The sequence below is a fragment of the Neolamprologus brichardi genome, chromosome 7, assembly GCF_056152115.1.
Source record: "Neolamprologus brichardi isolate AB-2024 chromosome 7, ASM5615211v1, whole genome shotgun sequence".
Lineage (NCBI taxonomy): Eukaryota > Metazoa > Chordata > Actinopteri > Cichliformes > Cichlidae > Neolamprologus > Neolamprologus brichardi.
The window spans coordinates 60,292,387-60,312,397 of record NC_142110.1 but is presented as its reverse complement, the minus strand read 5'-3'; the positions used below and the strand labels follow the sequence as shown (position 1 = coordinate 60,312,397).

Below are 20,011 nucleotides of genomic sequence, written 5' to 3'. Positions count from 1 at the left end.
TATAGCTCGTGCTGTTGCCCTTGTTGTGTTGCACCCCTCATGAACACTAGACTTTGCAGATAAGGGGGGACATAAGGGTATCGGCACTCTGCCGGGGTCTCTCTAAACATGTTTTAGATTATCCTGTGGGCTCGGTTGTTCAGTTCAGGTCATACGGTACAGAAAGTGGACTCCATTTTCTTAATTTTGGTTGTTTTGCAACTGTGAGAAATGAGGGCTATTTTTGATCTTCTCACTGGGTACCAATTTATGGTTGACAAGCCATTAGCCAATGAGCATGCAGTTTCAGTCAGAGCTGACCCTGTTCATCGCATCTGGTTTCGAAACACCAAAATGATGTTCTGCTAGCTATATCCATACTATATACTGTAATGTGACTGTGATGAGCTTTGAACTCTTCTTCACTGATCCAGCATGAATGACTGATATGAGGTGTGCATGACTGCACAACCAGTGAGACTGAAGCAGTGGATATTTAACGTGTGTGAGCAGGGAGCAGGATGTTACATGCTTCAGCTGTGCCCTCCTCTGGAGGGTGGGTGTTGTTCAGCTGCTTAGGGCTGCCAGTAACAGTGAGGGGATTGGTTGTTCCTAAATTAAGAGTAGAGGCTTGTTGCATCACTCAACTTCCAACCAGGGCCACCTAACTTCATAGTTGAGTGATGCCTTACTCAATTATGTAGCGACTTGCTGTGGGATTTAGGAGGGATTTCACTGTGTTCAGCTGAAAAAAAAAAAGCATTTTCCCTGCATTTTCTGTGGTTGTTTTAATCACCAGTTATTGCAATACTGTTATTGCTCATGAAAGATGACTAATAAAAACAAATTTTTATGTAGCAAAAATAAAGGGCATGTCTACTTATTTTTTATGTAGTTAAGGCAAGGCTTGTGGAGTGGGTACTGAAGACTCACTCTGGAAATTAAGCATGACATTTTGAGCATCGATTGTTAATCTCTTAACAGTTTATTTCTTTTTTTAACCTCTCAGCCTTAAAATGCTCAGGGGGCAGACGTGGACACCCAAATAAGTGGTTTTTAAAATTTAAGTTTTCTGACATTTAGTGGGAAGTCCTCCTTTATTAGCAGCATATGTGATAGCATGGGATATCAAATATCTCCTGTGTCTGTGCTTATGGGAGTGGAGCTGAAAAAGATGGCACAGTCCCTTGTGGAGCTCCTGCACATCAGACATTTACTTGCATACTGTGCAGCTTATCTCTTTAGCAGTGGGACGGTGTGGGGTGTACTTAGGTTTTCACAGGACTGTGAAAACATTCCAAATGGCTGCATAGTAATATTCAAGGTCATGTTAGTTACACTGAATTAGGGCACGCCTTTGCCTCATGTACATTGCCTCGTAGTGGAAAAAAATGACATTCAAAATTAATGGTACACAATATAATTGATACAGACTAGTATAGCAAAACCACAAATTACTACAAAATATTTGATACCAGTTACTTAAAATAATATGTAAATCCAATCGGTCTCCTAGCTTTGCAGTTATGAATAAAGCAGACAAAGTGTTTTCTGTATGTTAATGTCTCCACCTGCGGACAGAATGCACACATTGCATGCAGTAGTTTTGAACCAAGCTTGTACAGCCTTCCTGCTGTACTTCGGCTGCCCACAAGATGGAGTGATGTGTGCCAGCACATTATGCACCTGATCACTGCATGCACTCTGTCCTTCAGGTCTTTGTGATCACTACTTCTGGTAAACTTTTAATTTTATTATTTTATGTTAAAATTGAAATAAAAAAAGAGGACAGTGGATAAAAGTACAGTAAAATTTTAGTTCAGGTGCTTGGCATGAGTGTGATTAACAAACTGCAAATGATGTCACAGCATAAAGCCACTAAGCTCATGTTTAAAACAATAAAGGACCTTCCATCCTGACTATAAAAATTAGATACTGCTAAGAAATCTCATCTCATAATGTGATGTATGTGATGAAATAATAGCAGCAGTTAGTCAAGGCCTTTGTCACACACTGCACTTGTGATGCAGAATACTGCCCATAGAGCTTTTCGGCGAATCCTCATGAACTCCGTCACTTGACACCCCACAGGCTTTTACATATTGGTTTGGATGAAGGCATCTGGATCGCATTGCTTCACACTTCATCTGTCCCAGCCCCCATCAAGTACTCAGATGTGAAAAAAAAAGGCTGAGAAACAAAGTACTGTATGTATGTACACGACTAGGCTGAAAGTCATCATTAATGTTGATTATATGAACGTGCATGTGGTTATTACAGTGAGGCCCTGAGCTTAGCCTTCCTCTGGTACATGCTCAGCTGTCACGTCCCGGACTGGAGCAGCACATGCTCTAGAAATAACCCAACCCAGTTCCTTCCTAGTTACAACCTCAAAGTCTCCCCCCTGTGGTTTCCACTATTTGACTTTCCACACTCACTCTCATGTATTACTAGTAGTAATCTGTGCTGATGAGAATTCTACAAATGCATCAGACGGCAGACCAAGATCTTATTGCTCTGTGATTGGGGGTAAAAACATAGGTTACCTGTGGTTCCACATGTAGATGGGCTAACTGGCTTGGTTAAAAAGCTTTCTGGTTTCTATGAACAGTCCTTTTGCAGTTGATGGTTTAATCATGTCTTCCTTGAATTCATCTAAATAATCTGTGAAGTGAGAAAACCATCTGCTAACATGTAATCTTGAAATAATTTGATGGGATCAAATAATTTAGGTCTTTATTCAGGTATTAACTGCATGTGTACAAAGAAAAGTCTTAGACAATAATGGCGGGCCATACAATATTATTACCAAGGAATAAAAAAATGGGCTTCTTGCACAGCATTCTGTGGTTTTATCTTATCTACTTTGTCATAATGGTTAAAAACAGATGATTTGTATGGGACACATCAGTGAGACTAACATGCTAGAATCGGTTTGAGGACTCAAAACAAGTCCTTCACCAGATGCTCCTCCATTTTTGTCTAGTATTTGGTTGTACTGAAATATACTGTATGGCTGTTCAGTTCAGGTGCTCTGCTGGGCTCTTCTTCCCTTGGTTCCATCAAGATCGCCAGAGGTCTCTGTTATACAACAGCCATAGAAATCTGATGTTCATCTGGGTGTCATGAGATGCCATCAAAAGAGTAAGCAACTGGACTGAAACACTGGCAAATCAGTGGCTTACTGCAAAAACATGAAACATGTCTGCAATGGATGATATTCTTCTGAGCTAATACTTGATGAATCTTTCTTGTTCCTGTGATGGATTTCAATGGTTGCACGAGTATAGTGTCATAAGATATAATGATAATCTAGTGTAAGTGTCTGCCATCCACAATGTCCTCTCAGCACAATGGGGTCTGCACATCTCTTTACTGTCGCCCCAATGCCATCTGGGGCACCCTTGCCATGGGATGTAAGGAATTCCATGTTGCATTCTTGAATCTCAGTTGGAGGAAGGACAGCAAAACTGTTTGCTTCGACCATTAATTCAATTCAATTCAATTCAATTTTATTTATATAGCGCCAAATCACAACAAAAGTCGCCTCAAGGCGCTTCATAGATGCAGAGAAAAACCCAACAATCATATGACCCCCTATGAGCAAGCACTTTGGCGACAGTGGGAAGGAAAAACTCCCTTTTAACAGGAAGAAGCCTCCGGCAGAACCAGGCTCAGGGAGGGGCAGCCATCTGCTGCGACCGGTTGGGGTGAGAGAAGGAAGACAGGATAAAAGACATGCTGTGGAAGAGAGACAGAGGTTAATAACAGATATGATTCAATGCAAGTCTGTTAATACATAGTGAGTGACCATTATATCTTTCAGGACATGATCCATGTCGGTCCATATGGCTGCTGCATCCTGGTGCTTGGACTGAAGTTGTTGTGAAGAATCCTACCTTTTCATGTTTGGTGTAAAACATGCCCGTGTAAAGTGTTATCTGTAGGAGGTTTTGTCCATAACGGCAGGGTTGTATTTCTGAGCTGAATTTACATTTCCAGGCCTCAGAAGTCGACATGCACAGTAACTGTTGTTTCATTGCAACTCCTTATGTTCCTGTACTCCTCATGTTTGAAGCAGGTGGACATGGGCGGTTGTTTCACTTCTTAATTTGTCTTGGTTGAGAACCATAAACTCTGAGAGACTGCCAGTATGTTTCTAAAGTTTGGTGTGAAAGTGAGCTCCATCTTCTGTTTGCCTTTGAATGCTTTAATCTCTTTGTAATGCATTTGTTTCAAGCTATGTATCTTAATGATTCACCAGCAAGTAGCTGCCTACTACTGCTCGGTTCCTCAAAACTGATGTCTAAAGGAGTCTGTGGGTTTATGTTTACATACTGCTGATTTTTTTCCTTCAGATCACCAATGTTCTTTAATTTTTCCTCTTAAATTCCATTTCTCCATATTTCCCTTTCCTTTCTGAGCTTTGACTGGCTGTTAATTTTCTTTCTCATTTTTTGATACTCCCTGTTCCTACTTTCCTTATTCTACTAAAAAGTTAAGTTTTGCCATTCTAGCCTGAAATTGACCATTTTATACTTACTAGAAATTTTTCTGACACGTATTTATCCTTAAGTGTTATTTATATGCATATATACAGATTATGTTTTAAGCAACAGATGCTATTACAATGAGACTGTAAAGCTAAATTATACTTTTGTTGTATAAACATTGCCTTGGTTTGCCTTTTAGTTAACTGGATTAAGACTTTTATGCATGTTTTTAGCCCATAGATAAGGTTTTATCTGGGGGACATGTTTTGTCCATTATTTTGAGAATCGCTCAGCTACATTTGGTTTCAAAAAACCTTAAAGACAATGGATTCAGTGAAAAGTCAGAAATTATTGAAGCATAACATTCAATCACTAAAACAAATTTTTCAGGAATGCAAGTAAGTATCTGTTTTCTGGCATCTTAATAAAATGTTTTTAAAAAGCCAAATATTTTTACTTTACTTTTTTCAACTTTTTTTTAAACAGCATGGATAACGACTCTAATTAGATTTTAATATTAAAAATATCCTTTTGATTATACTAGTCAATTAACCATTACAGATATACAGATTTTTTTTCTTTTAAAAGGAGTTTGGTAATTATCAATACTTTTAATTTAAGGCAGCTGTGGAATAAGCCTTACTTTCTGTATTTGCAGGAAAATACTGAAAATGTCAAATATTGTTAATTACACAGGTTGACCACCAGAGGGAACAACAAGATTTCTTGTTCTTAACCAAAAATGTCAGTGTTATTATGTATCTTAATTATAATTCACATCTCACAAAAATGTATCCTTTTTTTTTAAAGAAGCTGGTTGAGTGACTATTTTCAGACAGTCCCTTAGTTGTATGACCTAGACATGCACCTCATGGGGGTTGACTTAAAATGCACTTCATGAAATGTAACAGGAATGCCTCCTTAACTGTGGTGTCTCTAGCTGTTTGTGTCCGAAACAGAGGGTAATCTTAAAGAGGTGCTTGTAATCAAGTCCCAGTCCAAAGATAACTACAGTTTTTCATCACTTCTTGTGAGCTATGTTTACTGTTCACTCAGATTTTGTTGTTATGCAAAGTACATAAAAAATATCGTGGTAATTTTTAAAAACTTCAATATCCAAAGTTATTCCTATTCATGAGAAACCATCTAATAAATTCACAAAAATGTATCAGCTAGGATTTCTCAACATTTTATATTTTTCAAACATTTTCAAAAGAATGATTCTACAATACTTTAATTTTGGTGATAAATGGCAGACAAATATTAACAAATATTTTACTAAATAAAATATTTGTTTGGAATTATTCTTCATTTAGTTGGGTTTGTGTATATCTGTTTGAACAAAACCAGACCAATATTTAAATTTGTATGTCAAATGCTTCAAAACTCTGATGGGAAACCAGTGTTCATATCTGGTGCCCACCTGTCAGTCATTAGGCGAGCTATCCCAAATATGTGACAACAGTTACCCTCTAACCCTGACAGGAGAACATGGGAGGAAAGACCACTGGACTGTTTACTGTTGTGCTTGGTTATATCTGAATGAAAATCCATTTTATATATACTATTAAAAAAAGAAAACATAAGACAAATTTTACTAATGGGTAAATTAAAAAAATGGGGGGAATGTTTTAAAAAGTCTTTTTAATATTTGTTTTTATGTCACATCTGTGGCAGTTTTGATACATTACTATTTAATACACCAAGTCAAAAAAAGGAAACTATATTGAATCAAAAATGTAAACATTGGATTAAACATCTGGATTAGACTGTAAAAAGTTAAAAGGTTAAAGCACATACAAGTAAGTTAAATCAAATGGTTACAAATTTGAGACTGTGATGTATAGCTATTGCTTAAACATTAAATATGTAAAGGAAAATGTGGTCGGTGGTTTTTTTGGGTTTTTTTTTTGCAGCTTATGAAGGTGAAAAGGGCAGTTAATCATGGATGGACAATGTTGGGTATCATTTGCATAGCAATGAAAATGTATGCTATGCCTCATATGTAAACAGAATTGGTCAGAGTTTGGATACAGTTCTTGCCTTATGTTTGTGTCCTCTCTCTTGCTCCCTCGGCTCTGTCATGTCTCTGTCCATGACTCAGCGTTAACGATTTCCTGTTTTATTTTGGTAGTCCTTGTCCTGTGTGGTTCATGTTCAGTTTTGTTTCCCCTTGTCATTCAGTTCAGCTGCATTCCCATGTGCCTCCACTTCCCCTAATCACCTGCCTGTGTATTTATTGTCTCAGTCTCACCTTGTCACTTGTCCGATCATTAAGTCAACTTTCCTTCATGTCCTGTCTCCTCTAGTTTAATTTCCTTGTTCCCTTTTGCTTTTTGTGTTTTTTGCCTTATGTTTGTACCGGTCGTCAAGCTTAACAAACCCAAGCTGTTTTATCAACACCTGCCTGTGAGTTGACATTTGGTTCCTTTACTCCACAACACCTGATATGCGTTCCTGTAGATCATGACATAGCTGGATCAGGTGACCCTGAATCCTCACTTAGTTACACTGCAATAAATATAGGCTGCTGGGGGGATTCCCGTGTGTTTAATTCAATCACCTTTTTCACTCACTATGTGTTTATACACCACTCTGCATGTAATCATTAGTTCTTATCAATCCTTGAGGCTTTTCCAAAGTGTGTCTTTGTGATTTGGCATTATATAAATAGAATTTGAACTGAATAACTATCAGGTAATTCAACAGATTCAATTCAATTCAATTCAATTTTATTTATATAGCGCCAAATCACAACAAATGTCGCCTCAAGGCGCTTCATAGATACAGAGAAAAGCCCAACAATCATATGACCCCCTATGAGCAAGCACTTTGGCGACAGTGGGAAGGAAAAACTCCCTTTTAACAGGAAGAAACCTCCGGCAGAACCAGGCTCAGGGAGGGGCGGCCATCTGCTGCGACCGGTTGGGGTGAGAGAAGGAAGACAGGATAAAAGACATGCTGTGGAAGAGAGACAGAGATTAATAACAGGTATGATTCAATACAGAGAGGTCTATTAACACATAGTGAGTGAGAAAGGGGACTGGAAAGGAAAAACTCAATACATCATGGGTATCCCCAGGCAGCCTACATCTATTGCAGCATAACTAAGGGAGGATTCAGGGTCACCTGGTCCAGCCCTAACTATATGCTTTAGCAAAAAGGAAAGTTTTAAGCCTAATCTTGAAAGTAGAGATAGTGTCTGTCTCCCGAATCCAAACTGGAAGCTGGTTCCACAGAAGAAGGGCCTGAAAACTGAAGGCTCTCCCTCCCATTCTACTTTTAAATACTCTAGGAACAACAAGTAGGCCTGCAGAGCGAGAGCGAAGTGCTCTAATAGGGTAATATGGTACTACAAGGTCATTAAGATAAGATGGGGCCTGATTATTTAAGACCTTGTATGTGAGGAGCAGGATTTTGAATTCAATTCTGGATTTAACAGGAAGCCAATGAAGGGAAGCCAAAACAGGAGAAATATGCTCTCTCTTTCTAGTCCCTGTCAGTACTCTTGCTGCAGCATTTTGGATCAACTGAAGGCTTTTCAGTGAGTTTTTTGGACATCCTGATAATAATGAATTGCAGTAGTCCAGCCTGGAAGTAATAAATGCATGAACTAGTTTTTCAGCATCACTCTGAGACAGGATATTTCTAATTTTAGAGATGTTGCGCAAATGGAAGAACGCAGTCTTACATATTTGTTTAATATGTGCGTTGAAGGACATATCCTGGTCAAAAATGACTCCAAGGTTCCTCACAGTGTTACTGGAGGCCAAGGTAATGCCATCCAGAGTAAGAATCTGGTTAGATACCATATTTCTAAGCTTTTCAGCGCCGAGTACAATGACCTCAGTTTTATCTGAGTTAAGAAGCAGAAAGTTAGTGGCCATCCAAGTCTTTATGTCTTTAAGACATTCCTGCAGTTTAACTAATTGGTGTGTGTTATCTGGCTTCATGGACAGATAGAGCTGGGTGTCATCTGCATAGCAGTGAAAATGTATGCTATGTCTTCTAATGATGCTGCCTAGGGGAAGCATGTATAATGTAAACAGAATTGGTCCTAGCACTGAACCCTGTGGAACTCCATAATTAACCTCAGTGTGTGAAGAGGACTCTCCATTTACATGCACAAATTGGAGTCTATTAGATAGATATGATACAAACCACTGCAGTGCAATACCTGTAATACCTACAGCATGTTCTAATCGCTCTAATAGGATATTATGGTCAACAGTATCGAATGCTGCACTAAGGTCAAGAAGGACAAGCACAGAGATGAGTCCACTGTCAGAGGCCATAAGAAGATCATTTGTAACCTTCACTAAAGCTGTTTCTGTGCTGTGATGAACTCTGAAACCTGACTGAAACTCTTCAAATAAACCATTCCTCTGCAGATGATCTTTAAGCTGTTTGACAACTACTCTTTCAAGGATTTTTGATATGAAAGGAAGGTTGGAGATTGGCCTATAATTAGCTAAGACTGCTGGGTCTAGAGATGGCTTTTTGAGTAAAGGTTTAACTGCAGCCACCTTGAAGGCCTGTGGTACATAGCCGATTATTAGAGATAGGTTGATCATATATAAGATTGAAGAATTAATCAATGGCAGGACTTCTTTGAGCAGTTTTGTAGGAATGGGGTCTAAAAGACACGTTGATGGTTTGGAGGAAGTAATTATTGAAGTTAACTCAGAAAGATCGATTGGAGAAAAAGAGTCTAACTTAACATCAATGGAACTAAGAGTAGCTGTAGATAATATTACATCTGTGGGATGATTATTGGTAATTTTTTCTCTAATGATAAAAATTTTATTTGTGAAGAAGTTCATGAAGTCATCACTAGTTAACGTTAAAGGGATGGTTGGCTCAAAAGAGCTCTGACTTTTTGTCAGCCTGGCTACAGTGCTGAAGAGAAACCTGGGGTTGTTCTTATTTTCTTCAATCAGTGATGAGTAGTAAGCTGTTCTGGCTTTGCGGAGGGCTTTCTTATAAAGCAACAAACTATTTCTCCAGGCTAAATGATGATCCTCTAAATTTGTGACACGCCATTTCCTCTCCAGATTACGAGTCATCTGCTTTAGGGTACGTGTTTGAGAATTATACCACGGGGTCAGGTACTTCTGATTAGAGACCTTAGTTTTCACTGGAGCTACAGTATCCAGAGTCGTACGTAGTGAGGAGGTGAAATTATTAACAAGATAATCGACCTCTGTTGGGGTAGCGTTCAGATAGCTGCTCTGCTCTGTGTTGGTACAGGGCATTGACGATGATAACAGTGGCTGGATTATATTCTTAAACTTAGTTACAGCGCTTTCAGAAAGACATCTACTTTGATAAAGTCCACTCTCCACTGCTGCGTAATCAATTATTGTAAATGTAAATGTTATCAAGAAATGATCAGACAGGAGAGGGTTTTCAGGAAACACTGTTAAATGTTCAGTTTCTATGCCATATGTTAAAACAAGATCTAGAGTGTGATTAAAGTGGTGGGTGGGTTCTTTTACATTTTGAGAGAAGCCAATTGAGTCTACTAACAGATTAAATGCCATGTTGAGGATGTCATTTTTAGCATCTACATGAATGTTAAAATCACCCACAATAATTATTTTATCTGAGCTCAGAACTAAATTAGATATAAAGTCTGAGAAATCAGACAGAAACTCTGTGTAAGGCCCAGGTGGACGATAGATGATAACAAGTAAGACTGGTTTCTGAGTTTCACAGCTGGGGTGGACAATGTTAAGCATCAGGCTTTCAAATGAATTAAAAGTCTGTCTTGGTCTTTCATTAATTAATAGACTGGTGTGAAAAATTGCTGCCAAACCGCCCCCTCGACCTGTGCTTCGAGATTTCTGGTAGTTAGAATGACTCGGGGGTGTTGATTCATTTAAACTAACATAATCATCCTGCTGCAACCAGGTTTCTGTAAGGCAGAGTAAATCAATTTGTTGATCAATTATTAAGTCATGTACTAACAGAGACTTGGAGGAGAGAGACCTAATATTTAATAATCCACATTTCACTGTTTTACTCTTTGGTTCAGATGTGGATACTGTATTGTTCTTTCTTTGTAAATGTTTAAGTTGTTTGTTGCTGGTTTTTAGTTTGTTTTTTTGTCTTTTTGGAAGCAGACACAGTCTCTATGGAGATGGGTTTTTGGGGGGGTAGCAGGAGGAGGGAAGCTGCAGAGAGGCGTGTAAGACTGCAACTCTGCTTCCTGTTCCCAACTCTGGATAGTCATATTTTGAGGGGTTTAATAAATTTGTCGATATTTCTAGAAATGAGAGCTGCTCCATCCAAAGTGGGATGGATGCCATCTCTCCTAACAAGACCAGGTTTCCTCCAGAAGATTTGCCAATTATAACAGAGGGATAAAGCATTTTAATTTCTTATTTCATAGCATAATCTCATCTAAATGTTTTTAAATAAATTGGCGGCACAGACCACTGTCCATCCTCGAAGCCAACAGACATGCTGGGTCTCCAACTCCAACAAACACACAGCACCTGAAGGACACATAGGGAGGTACACAAATAAACACATAATTTTGCTGTGTGTTACACACACAAAAGACCCAGGAGACCCCAGCCATTGGCAACAAAAGGGCTGAAGACCCAAGGCCACACATCTCGTTGACAACCATGCGCTCACCCCAGCAGAAGGAAGAGGGAGGCCATGTTCCTGCATTGTAACAGGAACATAAAGTGATAATATACCACTGAGAGAGCCAAAACCAAGTAATGGCCCTTGAGACAATATTTTTGTTATGTTTTTTGCACTTGTGAAGGCCATGAATTCACAAAATTGTTTTTTTTAATGGTCTTAAAAGGAAGGCTGGCTGGCACAGCTGATACCTGTCACGCTAACCACACCTTCCCGATTTCAGTACCTGCTGGGGCCTGGAGGTTTGAGCCCTGTGGTGTGAGCCGAGCTGGAGCAGAAGGCTGAAAAGCTGCACATACTGAGCTAAAAAATAAATACAAATCACTGCCATCCAAACTGCCGAGCACCAACTCCTCCTTTTTACACACACTTGCAAACAGCTTACTGAGCGGCAGTGACACAGGGAAACCAGAAACAGACTGTTCACCTTTAAATAAAAAGTTGGGCCTTTTCAATTCCTTTTATTTATTTGTTTTGTTTCTATGACTTTTCTACCTCAACTCACAAGTCGGGAAAACTCACAACTGTTTCATGAACAGTTGGTTGTTCTGGACTATTGGAATAAATAGCATTTATGATTCTCCTGCGATGCGATATAATACGGTTCTAGTCCTGGCTGGGACATTTCTGCATGGAGTTTGTATTCTCTTCGTGTGGACTTCCTTCAGGCAGTCAGGTTTCTTCCCAGAGATATGCTTGCTAAGTAAATGGTACTAAAAAGGAGGACAATTTTGCAACTATTTAATTAAATAATTGGCGATAGGTCAGTAGCATAATTGGGTATAAAAAGAGCATCTTGGCGTTTCAGAGAAGTAACGATGGGCAGAAGTTCACCAGTGTGGCTTTGTAGTAGAAAAGTCCGGGTGCTGAACTAGGCTGCCTGCAGTCCAGACCTTTCATCAACTGACAACATTTGGAGCGTTATGAAACCAAAAATGGGACAATGAATTTGTGAATAAAAGATTGATTTATAAGATTCTAAAATCATTGCTACTCATCTCAACTCTTTTGGAACTGTGATGGAACTGTGGAGAGTTAGACAATATCTGTGCTGTGCATGCTTTATATATTCACCATCCACCCCAACCACCTCTTATTTATAAATCAAGTACTGGATTTTAAAACAGTGAGTATGATTCTGAGACTAATGACCCTACATACAGTAGTGTCACAAGTATTATGTTGTTCAGCAATTCTTTGCAATAAAGTATTTCATAAATTGTATTGTATAAGATAAAAGAAATGGTTAATGCTGATGGAGGAGCTGGAGGAAAACACAGACACAGACATGAAGAGGGAATGTCTTGACACACGCAGTGGATTGTGGACTATGCTTGGCAGCTGGGTGAAGATGGATTCGTTTTCACACGCTCATGGATTTCACAGTAACTTCATCTCTCGACATCCCAGCTTCACCCAACCACACTGCTGTGGACCCTCAATGGCACTGAAAGAAAAAAAAATCCTCCTAACAACATTGTAGTTTCCATACATTTGATCATTTTATTGGAATTTGGCAAAGTGATTGAGTGACTTTTCTATTATAGTGACACATTCTTTGCAATAAAGCACACAGAAAAGTTGTAGTTGGACAAAAATAAAACTCGCCTCTAGTAATAACATTTTTAGGATTATCTGTACATTATCTGTACATAGCAGGGGTGTACCCCTGCTATGTGCCTATTGTGGGGAGGGAGCCTGTGACCACCAGGAGTATTAGGAGGTGGTCAGAGGAGGTCTTAGCAGAACAGCAGAGCTGTTTTGAGGTTGCAGACTGGGAGACACTCTGTGAACCTCACCTTAAGGACATTAATGGGCTTACTGAGTGTATCACTGAGTACATAACCTTCTACATCGACTCCATTTTCCTAGCTTGGACTGTACATTGTTACCCAAATAACAAGCCGTGGGTGACAGAGGACATCAAATCACTCCTGAATGACAAGAATGGGGCCTTCAGAGTGGGGAACAAAGAGGAGGTAGCCTTACCCCTACAGCCTTACCTGTAGTCAGCCTGCAATCCACAGCCACACCACTCTCTCTCCACATTGCACCATAGCCTCCTGTGAAAGTCCTGACACTCCTTCCCCACCTTTTACTTTCATCCATGAACAAGTTCAGAGACAAATGAGAAGATTCCACTCAGGCAAGTCTGCTGGAACAAAAGAGGTGAATCCCTGTGTCCTTAAGGCTTTTGCCCCCAGCTTTCATAAACTGTTCATGATGAATCTGAGTCATTCCTGACACCACGTCCCAGTGGCCGCCAGGATTACAGACCTTTGGTACTGACTACTGGGTTGTGGTTAACTGCTTTATCAGGTGGTGTGAGTGGAATCATCTGCAGCTCGACATGACAAAGATCAAAGAATTGATTGTGGACCCCTTTTTCAATCCAAGAGGTTGATTTGGAGGACTATAAATATCTTGAGTACCAGAGATGGGCAGTAACGCGTTACTTGTAATGCGTTACTGTAATCCGATTACTTTTTTCAAGTAACGAGTAAAGTAAGGGATTACTATTGCAAAAACGGTAATTAGATTACCTTTACTTTCCCGTAGGAACGCTGCGTTACTGCGTTACTAAAACCGTGATTTTTTTGCAAGAATGTCTCATGACAGTGACTTAAGCGAGTGCGACATTCGTGGATCATATATCGAGTGCGGGAGAGAGTATGAGCGTGCAGCGTTTAAAGCGTGGAAGTACTGACCTTACTTTGAGTTTGATTCCATAAAAAGTGACAAAAACATTAGTGTCCGTTGTGCGTGGGAAGAAAACGTCTTTTTACAACGAAAAAAACCCCCTAAACTTCCAAGCAAGCACTGAGTAGCTACGACGTAATGGGAAACTCACAGAGAAACTCGCGGATTCTTCCACTGACCGCGGCACACCTGCACCAGGGTAAACCTCCACCTACCGCACTCCTGCTTTACAGGTGAAAATAGAGCAACAGGACCGCTAGTCTTTGATTTTATTTATTTTCTGCTGTGTTTTACTTGCATCTATTTGAAAGACTGAGTGTAAACACAAAAAATATTATTTTATGTGCTGGAATGTGCAGAAAATAGGTTTAAATGTTAAACAAATTTCTTCCAGTCAGAGAATGTTGCATATAATTACATTTTTGCTTGATGCATAAAGTTAAAAGATTAAAACTAATAAAACAAGTTTTAAAAAGAGACTTTTCCATTTGATTACATTTTGTATGATGGATTATGCAGAAAAAGTAGAATTGGGCTGAAAGATCTATCGCTTTATCACCTATTCAGGTTGTAAATCGTGTTTTTAAAAAGTAACTAAGTAACTAAGTAACTAAATAATTAATTACTTTTGAAAATAAGTAATCAGTAAAGTAATGGGATTACTTTTTTGGGGAAGTAATCAGTAATTAGTTACTGATTACTTTTTTCAAGTAACTTGACCAACACTGTTGAGTACACACTGACAATAAACTAGGCTACCTCTATTTTAGAATAGAATAGAATAGAATAGCCTTTTAGTGTCACTGTACATGTTCAACAAAATTGTGGGTTTTTTTATTTTTTGTTTTTTGCTTTTTTTTTTAAAGAATAGAATAATTATTTTGAGATGGTTGAGGTCTTTTAACATCTTTTGGACAATGATCAGGATTTTCTCTGAGTCTTTTGTGGCCAGTTCCATTCTCTATGCCGCTACATGCTGGGGCAGCAGGTCGAGGGTCGCAGATGCCAACAGACTCAATAAACTGATCCGCAGGGCCAGTAACGTTGTGGGGATAGAGTTGGACACCCTTAATATGGTGTCAGAGGTGGATGTTGTCCAAGATAAAGACAATGCTGGAGAATACCTCTCACCCACTCCATGACCTGCTGGCCAGTCACAGGAGCATGTTCAGTGACACACTGAGTGGCACCACTGAACGATCTCCACTAGTTTCCCTGTTCAGCAGTTCTATCTAATGTACAGTACACACTGCAATAGTTACACCCTTTTGCACATCCTCTAAAGTGAAAATAACAAGTAGCAAAGTTGTACAGTTTGCAGTAAAATGTCAGTCATATATATTCTGTATTATTGTAATTGAGCTATTTGTATATATTAGAGCTATTTCTTATATTTTGTAACTTATATATGGAACTTATACTCAATTCAGTTTAATTTTATACAGTGTCAACAACAACAGTCGCCTCAAGGCGCTTTATATTGTACCTTTTTCTACTTTTTTTATATGTTGTACATATATTGGATATATATTCTATTATTTAATTTAGTTTAGTCTGTTACCGTTCTTATTGTCTTAGAGGAACTGTAGTCACATAATTTCCTTAGAGATTAATAAAGTATTGATTCTCATTCTGATTCTGATGAGACATTACAGCACATGTAAAACAATGAGAGGCAATGTGACGCATGTGACACATTGTGTGACTTTCAAGATCCCTGGGTCATTAGTGTTTATTAAGGATATCAGGGACAACATAAGCAGCCTGTTGAATTTTCAAGCATATAAGTTTAAACTTTATGCTCACACTCAACAAACGCAGCAAAGTTGACCAGACAGAACTCCAGGCTCATGAGAACATAAGAAAGAGAAACCGCATTGTTTGATGAAATTGCAGTCATTAACTCAATAAAAAAGCAATCACAAAGTTATTAATGTTAATGGTACTACCAAACAATATTATTTAGGCCAGTGTTGTATATACTAATGTGTAGCTCAAACCCTGAGTTCCTGCCATGATGTTAGTCACCACTATTGTTGTCATTCAGCCTGTTTAACATTGTGTGTGTGACAGGCTGTTGAAAAATAGGAGTACATATAATATTTTAATTGATTTTATAGTATTCAAATTCTTATCACCAGTGGTTGTTTTTAAATGTAATGGAACCAACTAGTAAATGTATGATTTTGTGATAGCTCTAATTTCCATCTAAAATTTCAGTTAATCTGCTTTGGAATAGTTGTCTCCAGTCTAGAAACAAGTAGGGCTGTTGTCTTTGGGGTTTTTAGACGCTCAGCCTGCACCCTTGTCTGATGGTTTCATTGACTAAGGAATTCAACCGAACACGCTTGTCCCCTTTCCTCCCTCTGCTCAGAAGTGACAGAAGTGGACAGCTGACCTAATCCTCTGCTGCAGATGCTTGGAGTGCTGATATCTACGACATGCTCACAGGTTTGATCACTCTCTCTATCTCTCTGTAATGTGTAGAGCCGATGGTCTATGGGAAGTAATCCAGGGTTCTTACACCACGGCCCATGTAGGCTTCTGAGTGTCAGCAACACATTTCTGTCTCTGTAGCACACACACACACACACACACACACATACACACATACACACACATGCACACACTGGTAGCATCTGTGGCAAATCTAAATATACCATGAGTGATAACAACAGGTGAGCCTGCTCCTTCAGATACATACACTCAGCTGGCTCGGACATAGGGGGTCACTGGGTGTGTGTGTGTGTGTGTGTACAACTGTGTGTGGTGGTGGAATGGAGTGGGCGGTGTTTGAGTGTGTGGGGTATCTGCTGCTCAGTGCAGAGAGAGAGCTCAGATCCAAACACTGCCCAGTTCTGGGTACCCCTTCTTCTAAGCCAGCTGGTCTGGCTTAAAATCTCTTCTCGTGTTTGAGTTCTGTTTTTTCTTTTATAAAAAGAATCCTTTCTTGTTTGATACAAGGGATTGACTGAGCAAACCCACAGCTGGAGCTGCTGGGGGAACCTTCCAGGTGAAGACTGAACCAAAAGCACTGGTGAGTTAGCGAGAGAAATATGTCTGTTAGTAATGGACAAATGGAAGGACTGAATTAAACTAGAACACTCTTGTTTAGAAGGTGATAAAGCGTTGTTATTACACGGGAAACAAATATTAACTTTGAAGACAATAAGTTAAGTTGAGGTGGAAGTGGTAGACTTTTGACCACTTGGTGGCAGCAGAAACAAGCTGTTGACGTGCTAAATACAAATATCCATGAGATATGAACACTGACACTGATCTTAAGTCACTTTCTTCTTTATGTCTTTTTTTTGTTGATGTCTATCCACTCCTGAAAAAATGCTTTAGTTGTTAAATGGCCCACTTTTTAAAAAAAAAAAAAAAGTATCTAATTCTAGTATTAAAGCACAAAATGGTCTGTTTCAAAAAGTTATGTAATTTTAATAAACTAATATAGAAATTGTGTATGTATTTTTACAGGTGGAAGTATTTTCATGTTAAGGTAGTAGACATGCAAATTTTTCTTATTTTATATACTATTTCCTCTTTAATTATTACTAGAGCAATGTTTTATAAATTCAATTTTTGTATATGTGGAAAATATTTATTTTGATTGTAATGACCACTGCCAGTGTTTCATCTGACAATCACGTTACATTTTTTTTAATACATAATTTTATGTTAAATTATGTCATGAAATCTTTTTTTATTAAGTTATCAACTAGACCATACCACAGTTAATAACATAAGCTCCTCAGTGCTCTCTGGTGGACAAAAATATAGAAAAAAGGCCTCATTGCGGGATTTTGTTTGGTCTTTACTAGAGACTTGTGCTGACATACCGTATATATAGATGAGCTCTATTAAACCAAACCAATGATCATTCGCATTGTGTTTGTCATTCAAGTGAGGCTCATTTGATTCAGTGTTAATACAAAAATATTACCTCCACGCTCACTCCCGTACATATAGTGTAAATATTGCTCTTTGTTCAGGATGTTTGATGGGCTGTGGTTCGATGCTGGTATGTATGTGTTTACTGCTCACGGAGTGAATTGCACAGTGTGTTTTTGAACTGTATCTGCTTTTGTATGTGCTTGTTATATAGATCAGAAATGTGCAAACTGTATATATTGTTATTTAAATTAACGTGTACAACAAAAAAATTCCAAATAAGTGAAAGTTGCTGAAATTTAAGTACTGATATACATTTAAAAATTCACTTCATATAAATGAAGGCAAAATAAAGATACTTTAAAGAAAAGTTTTGCAGGTAATACTGAACATAAAGGAATAATAGTATAAAAAAGTGTAAAGGAGAACTTAAGGATGAGTAATATTATTTATTTTATTTAATGTAGTTATTTATTTATGTGTATAAATAACACAAAATCACAACAACACTCACCTCAAGGCGCTTTATATTGCAAGGTAAAGACCCTACAATAATTTGAATCTAACACACGCACACACACACTACCAGTCAAAGGTTTTAGAACACCTAATGACATGTTGCCTAATTGGGCAACATGTGATTTCTTCTTCTATAACGTCCTCCTCTCCCTTCATATCTCAAATTTGTTCACAGTATGAGCTGGATACATTAATGCATACATGCATAATAAATCATCTGTCAATCAAACTTTATTCATATAGTGCCTTGCGCACAAGTTTGAAGGCTCTACAGCTGACTGAAGAACTAATAATAAGAAAATGTAAACAGTATAAGAAATTGGGAGTAATGCACAAGAGAAATAAAGTTTTATAAATGAAAATTGTGGAATGATGGGCTGTGGTTCACAGCTAATATATAGACCGATGACAGGCAGATGAAAGTGTCACCAAAGCTGTTTATGCTGCCTGTCAGATAAAATAGGAAAGCTGATGACAATTAAAGCAGATAAAACCATCACTCTATTATGTATCTGTTTATGGTGAAATCCAACTAAACCAAGTAGAAGAAGCCATGTGTCTTTGGGTTCATTCAAAGAAGTTATGTAGTTGTGTTTGTGACCAGCTGTTTTCATAAAAAAATAATAATAATAATCTTATAATTATATGTGATATTGTACATGCTGCATTTATCCAAGACTTACAACATTTTTAACACATTTATACACTGCACAGCAACAGCTACCTAGTGATATGTACAAAGCAAACATAACCAACATATGCCACATATGTCAGCATATGATGACATTAAATTGTTGCCATCAGGAATAAAGATCTAAAAATATAACAGATAAAATATTTAAAAATATAACGGACACTTCTTCTGTACTTTCATGGAAATAAAATAGACTTAATTTCTGAGAAGTCTTCCACTTACTTTCTCCATATGAATAGGGGAATACACAAATTTCTACAAAGGGATTTCCCAGTAAAATGTTTTGACTTGTTATCCTGTCAGCATTTGTGAGGGGACCTATTAGATGCAAAGTTACTCCAGTAGTCTCTACTAGAGTAGCTTTGTATCATGGTTCAACAGAATCCTTATTAACCTTATACAGGGTGTTGGTGGAGCTTAGGTTCATGACTGAATCCATCAGTTTTAGCTTGACCTTCTGTTTTAAACAACTTTCTGCTGATTGGCTGCACCTCATAAACAAAAGACCTGAACAGCATGTGGACCAGGAGTCAGTGCTCTTGAGGAGACCATATTAGAGATCTACACTCTGCATGGCATCATATAGATCCAAGAGTAGAAAAAAATGTGTGTTTAATGCACCCTGAAGTGTTGGCTTTTTACTCAGTGATACTTGTACATACCTTGAGTTCAAGTGTTTAATATAAGCATTCACCAATGAAACAGGACATAGATGACAGAAGATAAATTCCCTTTGAAATAAAGACACTTAAATGTTAAGTTCACACTATGAGCAACAAAGGCTACATTCTTACCAACTTGCTGCAACGTTGCCTGTGGACTCGTGTGTTAGTGTGCCAACATGGCATGTTTCATCACAACTGCAGCACTGAAAAATTATAGTCGAGGTCAGCTTTGTTGCTGTCAAACATACATTTATAGCTTCCACTGAAAATGAGTGTGAACACATAAAATACTCTTGTGAAATTAATAAATTATGACAGAAAGTGAAGAAAACAAAACAGAAACTATCACCAAAAAAGTGAAGCCTAATTAACAGGTGTAGATTATATTATGTCTTTGACAGTTCAAATTC

The 20,011-nt window shown here is 38.2% G+C and overlaps 1 protein-coding gene across 2 annotated transcripts in view; it reads left to right on the top strand.

Moving 5' to 3' along the window:
- The first annotated feature begins 16,636 nt into the window (after positions 1-16,636).
- The window catches only part of LOC102778520 (myocyte-specific enhancer factor 2C-like), a 38,726-nt gene continuing 35,351 nt past the window's right edge, over positions 16,637-20,011 (top strand). For both annotated transcript variants that reach the window (XM_006797358.3, XM_006797357.3), the window contains exon 1: positions 16,637-16,866. The gene's annotated coding sequence lies outside the window, so the exon portion shown is untranslated. The remainder of the gene's footprint in view (positions 16,867-20,011) is intronic.